The following is a 13,853-nucleotide window of genomic DNA, read 5'->3' on the forward strand; positions in this document are numbered from 1 at the left end:
ATAACAGAGTTCCATATTCTGAAAGGATTAATTTTATGTCTCCTAATTGTTCTACTTCTTCCTGAAGCAATGGGTACGCAGAGTACTACAATTCATAAAGTTACTGCATTCTTTCCCAATATTTTTTTACTATTTAAATTTTTTTTTTTTTTCCTGATATTTCTACTTGGATAAGAATTGCAGTTACTAGGACAAACATTTCTTTACTCATTTTTATTGACAAGTCATTGCTTCAATTCAGGAACTCCAGTTATATACCATGAAACTAACTAATGTTGGGGTGATAGGAGTTTGTATATAGGAGTTGACGCTAAATCTTTCCTTATAAGAATTCATATACTTACACCTTGAACAGTGGATCAAACTTGTTTGATCTTCCCACTTTGTTTTTTTTTTTTTTTTTTTTTTGGTCTCAAAGTCTAGACCTAGACTTTATTCTATAAGTTCCAAAAACTCATCAATTACTATAACAAATAATTTTTGCTACACGGATAGCTTATGATGTTATTTTATAACTAGTTTGCACACAAACCACAGCTCCCAAATTAATAGGAAGATTTAGGGTAAACTCTTAATTTGTTAGTAACAAAACAAAAATTTGAAATAAAAAGCAAAAAAATTGACTTACAATTAATATTAAATGTTGCTAAAGCACTAGGTATGAAACCAGAGTACTACTACAATTCTATTCATGTGGTAACTACTTAATTTCCCAATAGTTATTATAATTATTTTTTTAATTTTTCTACTTGGATAAGAATTGTTGCAGGTGTTGAGGAAGAAATGAATATGGAGATCACAAACATGGGAAGTTGCTGCGAAGTTTAAATTCCACAAATAGAACCCTGATTTTACAGCAAGCAAAAGTAGTTACCTAAAACATAAACATCTATTTCGTTTTCTCACAGTTTCTCTATCTAGGTGAATGAATGGATCTCACACCAAAAAAAAACAGAAATATATAATATAGGGCTAAAATCTGAAAACCCCTTATTGTTTATCGAAACTATCTACTAACCCCCTCGAGTATTAAAAAATCCCCTTTTATCACGGAATGCCTGCAAAATGACAAAAATGTCCTTGATAATATATTTATATTTATTTAAACATAATTATAGTAATTATATATAATTACAGTAATTATATATTATAGTAATTATATATATTTATAGTAATTATAATTATATATACACACATATATAGGAATTATATATACACATATATTCACACACATATATATAAAACATATCCTCCATTATCTGCAAACGAAAAAGCTAGCCAATTGACAATAAATAGCAACATCAACGGCAGGACAGAGGATAATTGCCCAAGGGTTTCTTGGACGGAATAGGCAGTTTCTCGGGGTTGCAGCACATTACAGTGATCGTCAATGTATTTTTCTTTTCATCGTATTCCTGGTTCCGGATTTCTCTCGTCCCAAACATCATTTAACATCACAAAAAAATTAAACTCAGTTCTTCAAATCAAGAAATTAAGGAATATACAAGAATTAAGAAAATTTAGAAATGTAGTAACATATTTTATGTGTGCGTACTTATAATACAAATATGTGTGTAATGTGTGTTTTTATAGAAATATGTAACCGATCAGTTAGGGCCTCACCAGGAACTTTACAGAGTATTTTTTTTGTCTTCCTGTAATAGTCACGGCATTGGAGATCGGCGACATTTAGTATCATTGTTGTAACCTATTACATGACCGACAATGAACATTTAATTAATTAATTCACAAATTTATTCTAGTAAAATAAAGCGAATTATCAAATGGGTATATAGAAATAAAGGGAGAACAAGATTCACAAACATTTTCAGCCATGGTTGTGACTTTTGAGTACTCGAAAAATGATCGGATAAAGCATGCAGGTCACGGTACTACCTGGTTTGGTCATCGTCACCGTTGTGGTTTCATGCAGAAAGAACCTTAAGGCTTACGGGATAGAACTGGGTTTCGTCGGGGTGGGTCGAGGTTGCTTGAGACGTCACCGGACTGAACTAGGTCGGCTTGAGACGTCGCCGGAATAAAGCAATCTGTTGGGTCTTTGTTTCATCTGGAAACGGAGTGCATCGGACTGAAGCAGTCTCTGAAGTTTGGTTGAGGTTGTTTGTTTGGACTGGCCGCCGCTGAAACACGCCGAAAAACATGGAGTGTAGGGGCAGTTTAGTCATTAAGTGGTTAAAAGGGTAGTATGGTCATATTTAAATGAAATATTATGCATGTGACAATCATGTGAGCTGATCTGTTAGTTTTAGACCGAAAAATTAACCGGATGGAGGGTCATTATAATAGACCTTTTAAAACATTGAGGGGTTTTATGATAATTTCGTACTTAAGGAGGTAAGTAGATAATTTTTGTAAACAATAGAGGGGTTTTCAGATTTTAAACCTATAATATATAAATCTATATAATTTTATTTATTTATTAACTTTGAAAAAATAAAAAAAATAAACTCACACACTCTCTTGTTTTTATTGAGACTTAAAACTCTCCAACCTTTCAAATATGACTAGACTACAGTCTTAATTTGGGCGTTAGATAAGTTGGAATCAAACAATTCTAACTTATTTTTACGAAAACTGTATTAAAAAGTCATTGCTTCGATCTATTAAAAAACAAACGCTTATGCTATATGATGCAGTCTTTCCTGGAGAAATATTGAAACTAATGTCAGGGTGAGTGGCCACTTTTGCGAGGTGATTGTCAGGCTATATATATATATATATATATATATATATATAGATGGATGGAAAACAGGGATTTGCATCATCTGTTTAGTATCCACAACAAACAGATGTACCTAATTTAAATACTGAATTAATTGAGATGCATGTTTTTTTTTACTGTGGTGAAACTTGTTTTGAGGGATTTCCAGTTAATAAGTTAAGATTTCTTCTTCTTCTTTGCTTTTATTTTTCGCTTTAGGTAAGGTAAAATCATATTATAAACAGCCCAAAGGTATAAAAAAATCTCTGGTTTCTTTGTTTCCATAAAATATAAACTGAAGCTGCAATAGTGAGGAGGCTCATAGGCTCATAGCAATGCATTTCAAACTTATTTTCCTTAATTATTAAACCACAAAAAGTTTATCTGAGGGCCACTGATTACACACCTCGCTCACTCGCTGCCACAAAGGCTCCACATTCTGTTGATATAAAGCTAACACTCGAATATAAGATGGGAATTGTGAGATATAATATTGTAATTGGCAATTTTGGTATTAAAACAAGTCCGGTCAAATTGTATTTTTTGTTTGAATTTTGAGTCTCGAGTTCAGAAGCGAAATTGAAGAGTTTGATTGTGACGATATACTACGGTTGGATGAGAACAACATAGTAGACAAGTTAAGTGTATAAGGACACTTTGTTTTTATCATTGGTGAGTTTTTAGGCATAGGCACTTAAAAAAAATTTCAAAAACCGTTTGTACAAAAAGTGCACTGCCCTTGCGGAACCAATTGCCTTTTAAAATTTTTAAAATTTGTTTTTAAAGTATAACTCATTGCCTTTGCGGAATCGGTTGCATTTTCCTGGAATCAAGTTGGAAATTGTTCTCCAACTTCAATTATGTGAGGCCAGGTTTCCATTTTTCATTTTTTTTGGACATTTTTTTTTTTTTTTTTTTTTTAAAAAAAAAAAAAATGTATTACATTGATGTGTATGAAAAATATGACGTATGGGTTCGAGGGTCGTATAGATATTTTTTTTGAGTTCCGAACTCTTAAAGTTGCATTTAGGAACATTTTGTGCATTTTAAATTTTTGGGCTCGGGAGGTTTGCGCTATGGTTTCCAAAACAGGTTGATGGATATGCACATAATACACATACAATTTAGTACGAGAAGTGAATTAAGCTTGAAATTTGAGCAAACTCCAAGGTGGGACACTTAAGTTACATTAATTTCCTTTGATCAGTTGCATGAACACCACTAATTTTATATAGGACTACTCTAACAACATAAATTGTTCATGATTTTTTATTTTTTTTTTTATTTTTTTTTTCAATAAGTGAGTATATAACAAAAAGAAGATGTACAAATACATGGGGCATACCCAGAATACAAAACCAAGTGAAAAAAAAGCCGAAAAAGAAAAGTCCAAAAAACAGGTAGACCACAGCCCAAGTAAGGCCCATTCAAATTGTAAATTCCAGCCCACTGTGCCCTAGAGAACGATTTACAAAAAAATGTTACCTGCTAACCGAACTCATACAGCAGGGCATGATTATCAACAATCTAAGGAAATCCAGTCGTGGAGGTGGTGGTGGTGGTGGCGGTTGTGTTGCCGACGGAGCAGGGTTTGGCGGTTGGGGTGTTGTATCAGTTGTTTGTTGTTGTCTTGGTTGCAGGGTTGCGGATCCAAATGGGGCCTAAGGGGGCTTAAGCGGGCCCAAAAAAACAAAAAAAAAAAAAAATTACTATAGGTACTTTTAGGTACAAAATTACCTCCAGTGAAATAGTAGCCAATTTGCTCCATTTTGAAATAAGTGGAGGAGAATTGGCGGCCATTAAAAATATTGAGTAACTAAATTTTCAACACCCATGTATTTCATATATAAAACCTTTAGATAATATATTCCATATATATAAACGCATTTAAATATTGTATCCAAAATACGCCGTTTTCTTCCAAAATGCGTCGTCTTCTTCCTTTCTCTCTCTAAAAGCTTCATCAGCTTCCATTAATGGAATCTCCAATGACTCACAGCAACTTTTAAACTTTTAAACTTCACTTCAAAATCCAAACACACTCAAAAAAACTCATGTAATTATACGTCGTCTTCTTCCTTTCTCTCTCTAAAAGCTTCATCATCTTACATTGATGGACTCTCCAAGGACTCACAACAACTTTTGAACTTCAAAACTTCACTTCAAAACCCAAACACACTCCAAAAACCCATGTAATTTCATTGGACTATTATGCAGAAACTCCATAGTATCATCCATAGATCTAAGTTTTGTTCGTCTAAATCTCAATTTTGGGTCTGTTTTTTCTTATTTGATTAAAGACCACATACATGACTGGTTCACACTCTCTTTAGTAGAATTTGGTTGGAATTTTACATATAACATAAGCATGAAATATATTTAGTACTGTTTGGGATACAAAATACGTATGGTTTGGGATGCTAAGTAGGATTATGTTGGGATGTTATTTACAACTTATACCGACTTAAATTACAAATTGTTGGAATCTTATGTACAAATAATCTATGTTGGGATATTGCGTATAACTTATATTGACTTAAATTACAAACTGTTTGGATGTTATACATGTTGGGATTTATATGCCCTGGCATAACAAATTCCTGTTTGGATTAAAGTGACATATGTTCCTGACGTTTATGAAATATTTATGTTTTATACAATTGGTGAATTCAATGTATTATATTTCGATTCATTATAGAATTAATAGTGTCCATTTGATTACAAGAGATATTTATATATATGTTTGTGATGGCAATCAATGCATGATATATAAATAGTAATCATAAATGGTTCATAGTCGGTAATTATGGATGGACTCATAATTAATTAAGATTTGAACTGGATCCGCGTTAGGTTGAGATATATTGCGAGAGCCATCGTATGCAATTGCTCCCTATCACCGTCATGGCATTTGGCTCTTAAGTATGAGAAAATTATAAACTCTTTTATTAATTAATAATTACTTTGATTTGTTCGGCGGATTCTTCGGGATCCTTAGACCGACACTTTAGGTAGTTCTGTAATTAATAGTTAGAGGGTTATATTTTCAATATTTGCATCATTGCTACTTGTATTTATTTTGTATTGATTATGGTTGATCACAAAGTAAATTCGAAGGCCTTCGTGTATTTTTAGACAAAATGATTTATTATATATTTATTTATTTAAATTATTATTTTTGTCAAACAAATATTTTATTGTGATTGAGCCAGAAATAATCAAAGGTACCAAAATAAATATATTAATTAAGTAGTCGGATTGATGGCTTTATTTATCCGATAACTAATTATACATAGAGGGGTCAAAGTGCAATATTGACTTAGAGGTTATTTATTATTTAATTGGAGTTCAATTAATTTCTTTTAGTGGAGTAGAAATTAATTTATGAATTAATTGAATTGGGTCCATGGACCGGACCAATTATTAATTCATTGTAGCCAATAAAATAATAGGCCCAATAGATTCTTACTCATAACCCAACTTGATATTGGAATCATATTAGATTTGAGACATGTGAATTAGAAATTGAGAAGGATTAGTTGTTTCCTTTTCTTTACCTTTATGTTGCCTATAAATATACATGGTCTATGTATATTTTAGGTGGGATTTTTAGTAGAAGGAAAAAGGAATATATTTTCTCTCTCTAGAAAATTAGGATTTATGTTCTCATCTAATGGAGGCTCCCACAAGCCTAATTTTCCAAGGTCATTCATGGAGGCATATGAGTGATTCCTAAAGGCAAAACAATTACCAAGAAGATGGAGATCCAAGGAAAATGCATCTTGCTAAGGGATCTACAATAAGTGAGAACATTCACTTTAGAGGAGAGATCTAAGGTTTACTCAAACCTTGATGTAAGTATTCAATCTTTTAATTGAATGATACATCATGTTTTATTTTTGCATAAAACTTGTCTCTATGTAATGAATCAAGATCTATGAATTTAAATCCCTCGAAAAGTTTTTAAAACTAGCACGTTTCCCAATAATGGTATCAGAGCATGGTTTGATTCATTACTAGAGATGATGATTTTATGAAAATCATCATTCATAGATCCAAAATTATATTCATATATATTTTTATTGATGTATGTTGATGTATGATTTAATATGTTGATATATATTGATACATGATGATGTATGAATAATTGTGAATGAATGATGATGTATGGTTGGGTCATGGATGAAGCTTATAGGTTAAATTAATGTAATTTTATCTTTGGATGAATGTAACTAAGGCTTTGATTTAGCCGTTTGAAAGTTCAATGATGTAATTTAATTTTTTCCATTGTATTTCAAATTATAAATATTTTTAAAGCCATGTAATCTTCATCAAAGGATGCTATGAAGCTTCAAAAAGGTCCAAGAGGGTTAAATTAGGCTTCAGGAATTTTCTGGGATTTTTTAGAAATTTTCCGGAATTTTTCTGGAATTTTTAAGGCCTAATTTAATTTCTGAAATTTTTTTGCTATTTTCCGGCGACCGGAGAGTTGTCGGCGGCAAGGTTTTGGCTGGAGATCAAGAGGGATTGATGGGAAATAATCCCATGTGACGCGGCTAATGATAGACCCTCGCGCATTACTTAGAGCATATAAATGTTAAAAGCTGAATCCATTGACCATTTAAATTGCTTCTGTCTGTTATTTATTTATTTAACTGATGCATGAAATAATTAATTGTTTATTATTATTATTCATGCATTGGATCCATGATATTTAATTAAATGACTTAATTTATATTAATTAAATTATGAAAATTAATTGGATTTGATTACTAATTAATTTGAGAGCACTTATTGGGAAACGAAAAATTATTTTTGTAAATTATTTTTAAAGTGTGCCTCAAATTAAATATTAGTGAATCGTTTAAAGTCCAAATATTTTCTAAATTTAATTGGATTAAAATTAAGACGTTTTGCATGCATTATATCATGTAAATGGATAAATTCAAAACCCTAATTATGAATGATTAAAAATTGAGTAGGAGCGGGGATTTTTATACATTACCCCATGGCCTTCGTTATTAAAATCATTGTAATTAGATCTTTAAAAATAAGGCCCCATGCATGATTTGAAGAGTCTTAATATTACAAGAATGGTTGTCTCATGAAAATAATAATATTAAATGTTCATTGTAATTAGATTTTTAAAAATAAGGCCCTACGCATGATTTAAAGAGTCTAGATTATAATGACAAGATATTTAATGTTTTATTTTTCATTAGAGCATTAATAACGTTATACACTCAATCTAAAATCAAAAGTGTTAGCTCCCCAACGGAGTGGTTTACACTAGGTGATTTTAGAAAGGCTAAACATAATCGGGAATCATTTCATATAGATAGATAAGGCATTGTCTTAAGAGATATGGAGATGATGGGATTTGCCCGCCAATAGTAATAATGAACTTCGCCAACCGAATAAGTTATTGGCATATTGGTTATCCGATTTTTTATGCAGTGGTTAAGGGACCCACATACTATTTTAATGGAAGTGCTCACCTAATAGTAAATGAATCTCAACAATACTAATAATGAACTCCTCCAACATGATAAGTTATTGACATATTGATTGGTTGATTTATTATGCTACAGAGTTGAGGGACTCGCATTAATTAAAAGGGATTGTTCACCAATAATGATAATGATCTCTTATTCGATTAAGATTTATTATATTATGTGGTTAACAAACTCATTTTAATTTTAAATATGCATGACAGTATTAATAATTCACCTTGCATGTTGTATGAATGCATTTATATTCCAATTAATTATGTCTAATCCAGTTTATCTGCTTGCTTACATATTCAATGTAACTGGACCTCATTAATATTGACTGGGAAAGGAACTTAGATATTTTATTCACAACGTAAGGGGACAAATGTATTTACTACTCCTAAACCTAATCCTTTTACTTTAAGATACCTAAGAGAACATTAATGCTTTGAATAAGTGAAATAACGCAAATGAGATGACTTGGTGCAATATTCTAGAGTTTACCTCGAATACGCTCCAAAGCTAACATTTACATTATTTTGTTTTCTTTAAGTATCATGTTAAATGTCAATAAGATGTTTTGGTGAGATTAGATAGAGAGTATGCTAAAGTACTATATCAGACTTGAATAGCATCAAGATAGCCTAAGGAACTCCAGTATGAAATCGAATTTTGGAAAATGATTGTTTATTATTTAAAATTAGCTGGAGATCAATAGGGCTGACTTGGGTGGTAAGTTTCAAGTTGCCATAATTATTGCCTTGTTACCAAACTCGTTCGACTCTGTTAGAGTGAACTAAATAAGGAATCAGTTTGAGTTCACACTCGCTGATATTCTTATAGAATTGGTAACAGATGAAGGGATAATCAAGAGTTTGGGCGTTCCTATCAATCTAACCTAGTCTATACCATCTTCTTCTAGGCCCAAGTGGACGGGCAAAGCAAAGAAGAAGGATGATAATAGGATTAGGCTAACACAAAACATAGGTATCTAAAAGGTTAAAGGGAATAAGGCAGTGTATGTTGAGGGTGAATGAAATTGTTTCTTTTGCCTTTAACTAAAACACTATAGGACGAACTGTCTAAGCAATGATGTGGCATAGGAAAATATATATTTAATCATTGAGCCATGTTATGTGGTTGCATCTATTAATTCCTGATGGATAGATTCTGGAGCCACTAAACATGTTTGCAATTCATCGTAAGGATTTCAGGAATCCAAAAGCCTTGATGATATGGTTATATATTTATCTTTTGACCTGATGCCAAGGTTGTAGTTAGGTCAGTGGGAGTATTACATCTGAAATTAGAGAGTATGAGGATATTAGTATTAGAGAACTATCTTTATGTACAAAAGTTAGACGCAATCTAATTTTTGTTTCACTTGTGGGTTATAAAAACTGTGTTGTTATTTTGTAAAACTGGTTTTATAAAATTGAATAGATATGCTATTGCTTCTGGTGCATTGAAAGATGGTTAATATACTATAATCACAAACTCTTACGATTTGCAGGATGTAAAAACTAATGTTGCATCTTCTAGATTGAATGTTAAGAGAAAAATTGCTATTCCTGACTCATTGTATTTTTAATGTCTATTTTTGGGTTGTTATCAATCAAAATAAGATTCAAAGATTGGTCAAAGAAGGTTAATTACCTAGTAAGGTAGGGGAGCCTAAACCAAACTTGTGAACCCTGTTTTGAAGGATAGATAACTCTTAGGGCTTAATCAGCCAGATGAAATAGACATAAAGGACAATTGGAGTCGGTACACACTGACACGTGTGGTCTTATGAACATCCAAGCAAGATTACTCACATTTTAGATAAGTTTATCTGATGCAACACAAGTCTTAAACTCTTGGTATATTCTGAGAAGGTTAAGACTGATGTGGAGCACATATTAGGTAAACTTATCAAGACACTTCAATCTGATCGAGGATATGAGTATTTCTTGGGATAGTGCAAAGACTATATGGTCAATGAGGGTATTATGTACCAGTTTTTCGCAATTGACGCTAAATGCATTTAGGTGTCAAATAGGAATAACAGAATTCCACTTAACATGGTTAGATCTATGATCAGTTATGCCACATTATCTCTTTCATTTAAGAGTTTAGCGTTAATGACATCGATGCGTATTATGAACTGCATTCCATCTTAGTCTGTCTCAAGGATACCGTTGAGCTATGTTTTTGACTAAATCTTAGTTTGAATCACATGCACGTATGGGGTAGTCTTGCACATGTGCGTTTGATATGGACAAGTAAGTTGGAAGCAGATTATAGGCATGCTAGATTTGATAGCTACTCTTAAGTCACTAGGATGGATTATTTTATGATCTCAAAGATAAAAGTTGATTGTTTACACTCACTGTTTATCTATAGGAGAATCATATTATGAATCACACACCTAGTAACATAATGTTAGAGAATATGGTATGAGTACCAGATGTATCACATGTGAACACACTTATTATAGAGATTGAGAATAATATATGAATTCTCTATTGATGCGTCAGCATCATCAAGTACACAGATTCCTGCATTGGTACATTAATGTAGTGGGAGGATTATCATCCAACCGATAGAATCATGTTTTTAGGTGAGACCATTATAGACATCCCTGTTAAATATGAGTTGGACCTAGTAAGCTACACGGAAGCGTGAACTGATATGGATATAGATCGTTTTGGCGAGTTACTATGAAATCAGAGTTGGAATCTTTGTATTCTAATAAATTCTGGGATCTTGTAGAGCTTTCTAGTAGGGTGATACCTATGGAAGGCAAGTTAATCTACAAAAAGATACCAGAAGATTTCTTAGTGAATAAATCATGAGTGTACAAGGGAATGTCATTATTTTTCTTAATTCTATATATTGATGACATCCTACTCATTTATAATGACGTGGAAGTTTTGTCATCAATAAAAAGGTAGTTGTTTAATTACTTTTAAATGAAGGATTTTCAAGATGTAAACTATATTCCTAGGATCAAGCTTTTGCAAGATTAGGTTAAAAGGAAAATAGGCTTATCTTAATAATCCTACATTGATAAAATTTTGACCAGGTTTGGTATGCATAACTCAAAGAATGAGTTCTTACTTTATTGATATGGATTGCTCTCTTTAGTAAGTAGTTTTTCAAGACTATCAAAGGAGATTGAGCAAATGAGACTGGAACAATATGCTTCGGCATATGAGAGTCTCATATATGCCATGGTCTATACCAAACAGGACATCCGCTACATAGTAGGGATAGTCAATAAAGATCAGTCCAATACTAGACTTGACAACTAGTCTGTTGTGAAAAATATCATTAAGTACCTAAGGAGAATCAATGATATCATACTCATTTATGGATGTGATGATATGGTCCTAGTCAGGTTTGCTAGTTCTGATTTTCAATTAGAAGTAGATACTATGAGGTTCATGACTTAGTGTATGTTCACTTAATGGAAGGGAAATCAGTTGGTAGATTGTTAAGCAGATTTCAACTGCTGACTCAAACCTGCAGGTGGAATATATTGCAGCCTTAAAGGCGGCAAAAGAAGCCTATTGGTTTGATCTCATTGATTTAGAGGTTGTGGAGCATACTAGCTTGCCTATCGAGCTATATTGCGACAATAGTGCAGAAGTAGTCCAAACCAATGACCCAATGCTCCATAGATGAACAAAATACACTGATAGGGAGTATCATGTTCTACATGATATTGTCCGGCAAGAAAATGTACTTGTGGCTAGAACATTGCATTGGAACACAACTTTGTTGATCCATTAACAAAGGTGTCGTCGATCAATAGTTTTGATCAACACCTGGATAACATTGGAGTTAGATGCAATTTGAATTGGCTATGAGGAAAATGTACTTGTGGCTAGAACATTGCATTGGAACACAACTTTGTTGATCCATTATCAAAGGTGTTATTGATCAATAATTTTGATCATCATCTGGATAACATTGGAGTTAGGTGCAATTTGAATTGGTTATGAGGGCAAGTGGGAGCTGTTGGGATTTATATGCCCTGGCATAACAAATTCCTGTTTGGATTAAAATGACATATGTTCCTGACGTTTATGAAATATTTATGTTTTATACAATTGGTGAATTCAATGTATTATATTTCGATTCATTATAGAATTGATAGTGTCCATTTGATTACAAGAGATATTTATATATATGTTTGTGATGGCAATCAATGCATGATATATAAATAGTAATCATAAATGGTTCATAGTCGGTAATTATGGATGGACTCATAATTAATTAAGATTTGAACTGGATCCGCGTTAGGTTGAGATATATTGCGAGAGCCATCGTATGCAATTGCTCCCTATCACCGTCATGGCATTTGACTCTTAAGTATGAGAAAATTATAGACTCTTTTATTAATTAATAATTACTTTGATTTGTTCGGCGGATTCTTCGGGATCCTTAGACCGACACTTTGGGTAGTTTTGTAATTAATAGTTAGAGGGTTATATTTTCAATATTTGCATCATTGCTACTTGTATTTATTTTGTATTGATTATGGTTGATCACAAAGTAAATTCGAAGGCCTTCGTGTATTTTTAGACAAAATGATTTATTATATATTTATTTATTTAAATTATTATTTTTGTCAAACAAATGTTTTATTGTGATCGAGGCAGAAATAATCAAAGGTACCAAAATAAATATATTAATTAAGTAGTCGGATTGATGACTTTATTTATCCGATAACTAATTATGCATAGAGGGGTCAAAGTGCAATATTGACTTAGAGGTTATTTATTATTTAATTAGAGTTCAATTAATTTCTTTTAGTGGAGTAGAAATTAATTTATGAATTAATTGAATTGGTTCCATGGACCGGGCCAATTATTAATTCATTGTAGCCAATAAAATAATAGGCCCAATAGATTCTCACTCATAGCCCAACTTGATATTGGAATCATATTAGATTTGGGACATGTGAATTAGAGATTGAGAAGGATTAGTTGTTTCCTTTTCTTTACCTTTATGTTGCCTATAAATATACATGGTCGATGTATATTTTAGGTGGGATTTTTAGTAGAAGGAAAAAGGAATATATTTTCTCTCTCTAGAAAATTAGGGTTTATGTTCTCATCTAATGGAGGCTTCCACAAGCCTAGTTTTCCAAGGTCATTCATGGAGGTATATGAGTGATTCATGAAGGTAAAACAATTACCAAGAAGATGGAGATCCAAGGAGAATGCATCTTGCTAAGGGATCTATAATAAGTGAGAACATTCACTTTAGAGGAGAGATCTAAGATTTACTCAAACCTTGATGTAAGTATTCAATTTTTTAATTGAATGATATATCATGTTTTATTTTTGCATAAAACTTGTCTCTATGTAATGAATCAAGATCTATGAATTTAAATCATTCGAAAAGTTTTTAAAACTAGCACGTTTCCCAACAATACAGTACACAAATAATTAAACAAAAAAATCATGTCAGTCCAAATGTTGTTCTATTCTAATATTGTTATATTAATTTGGAATAAAATGATCTGGTATACGAAGCAAGGGAAGTAAAAATTTATGAAAACAAATAAATGGAGAAACAAATTTGAGAAATTTATGGAAACTACGGAATTGAGAAATAGATGTCTAATTTGTTTGTGATTCGTTTTG

The sequence above is a fragment of the Cornus florida genome, unplaced genomic scaffold (genome assembly GCF_030987335.1).
Source record: "Cornus florida cultivar Cherokee Brave unplaced genomic scaffold, ASM3098733v1 CherokeeBrave_3.0.0_Hap2_Chr09, whole genome shotgun sequence".
Classification (NCBI taxonomy): Eukaryota; Viridiplantae; Streptophyta; class Magnoliopsida; order Cornales; family Cornaceae; genus Cornus; species Cornus florida.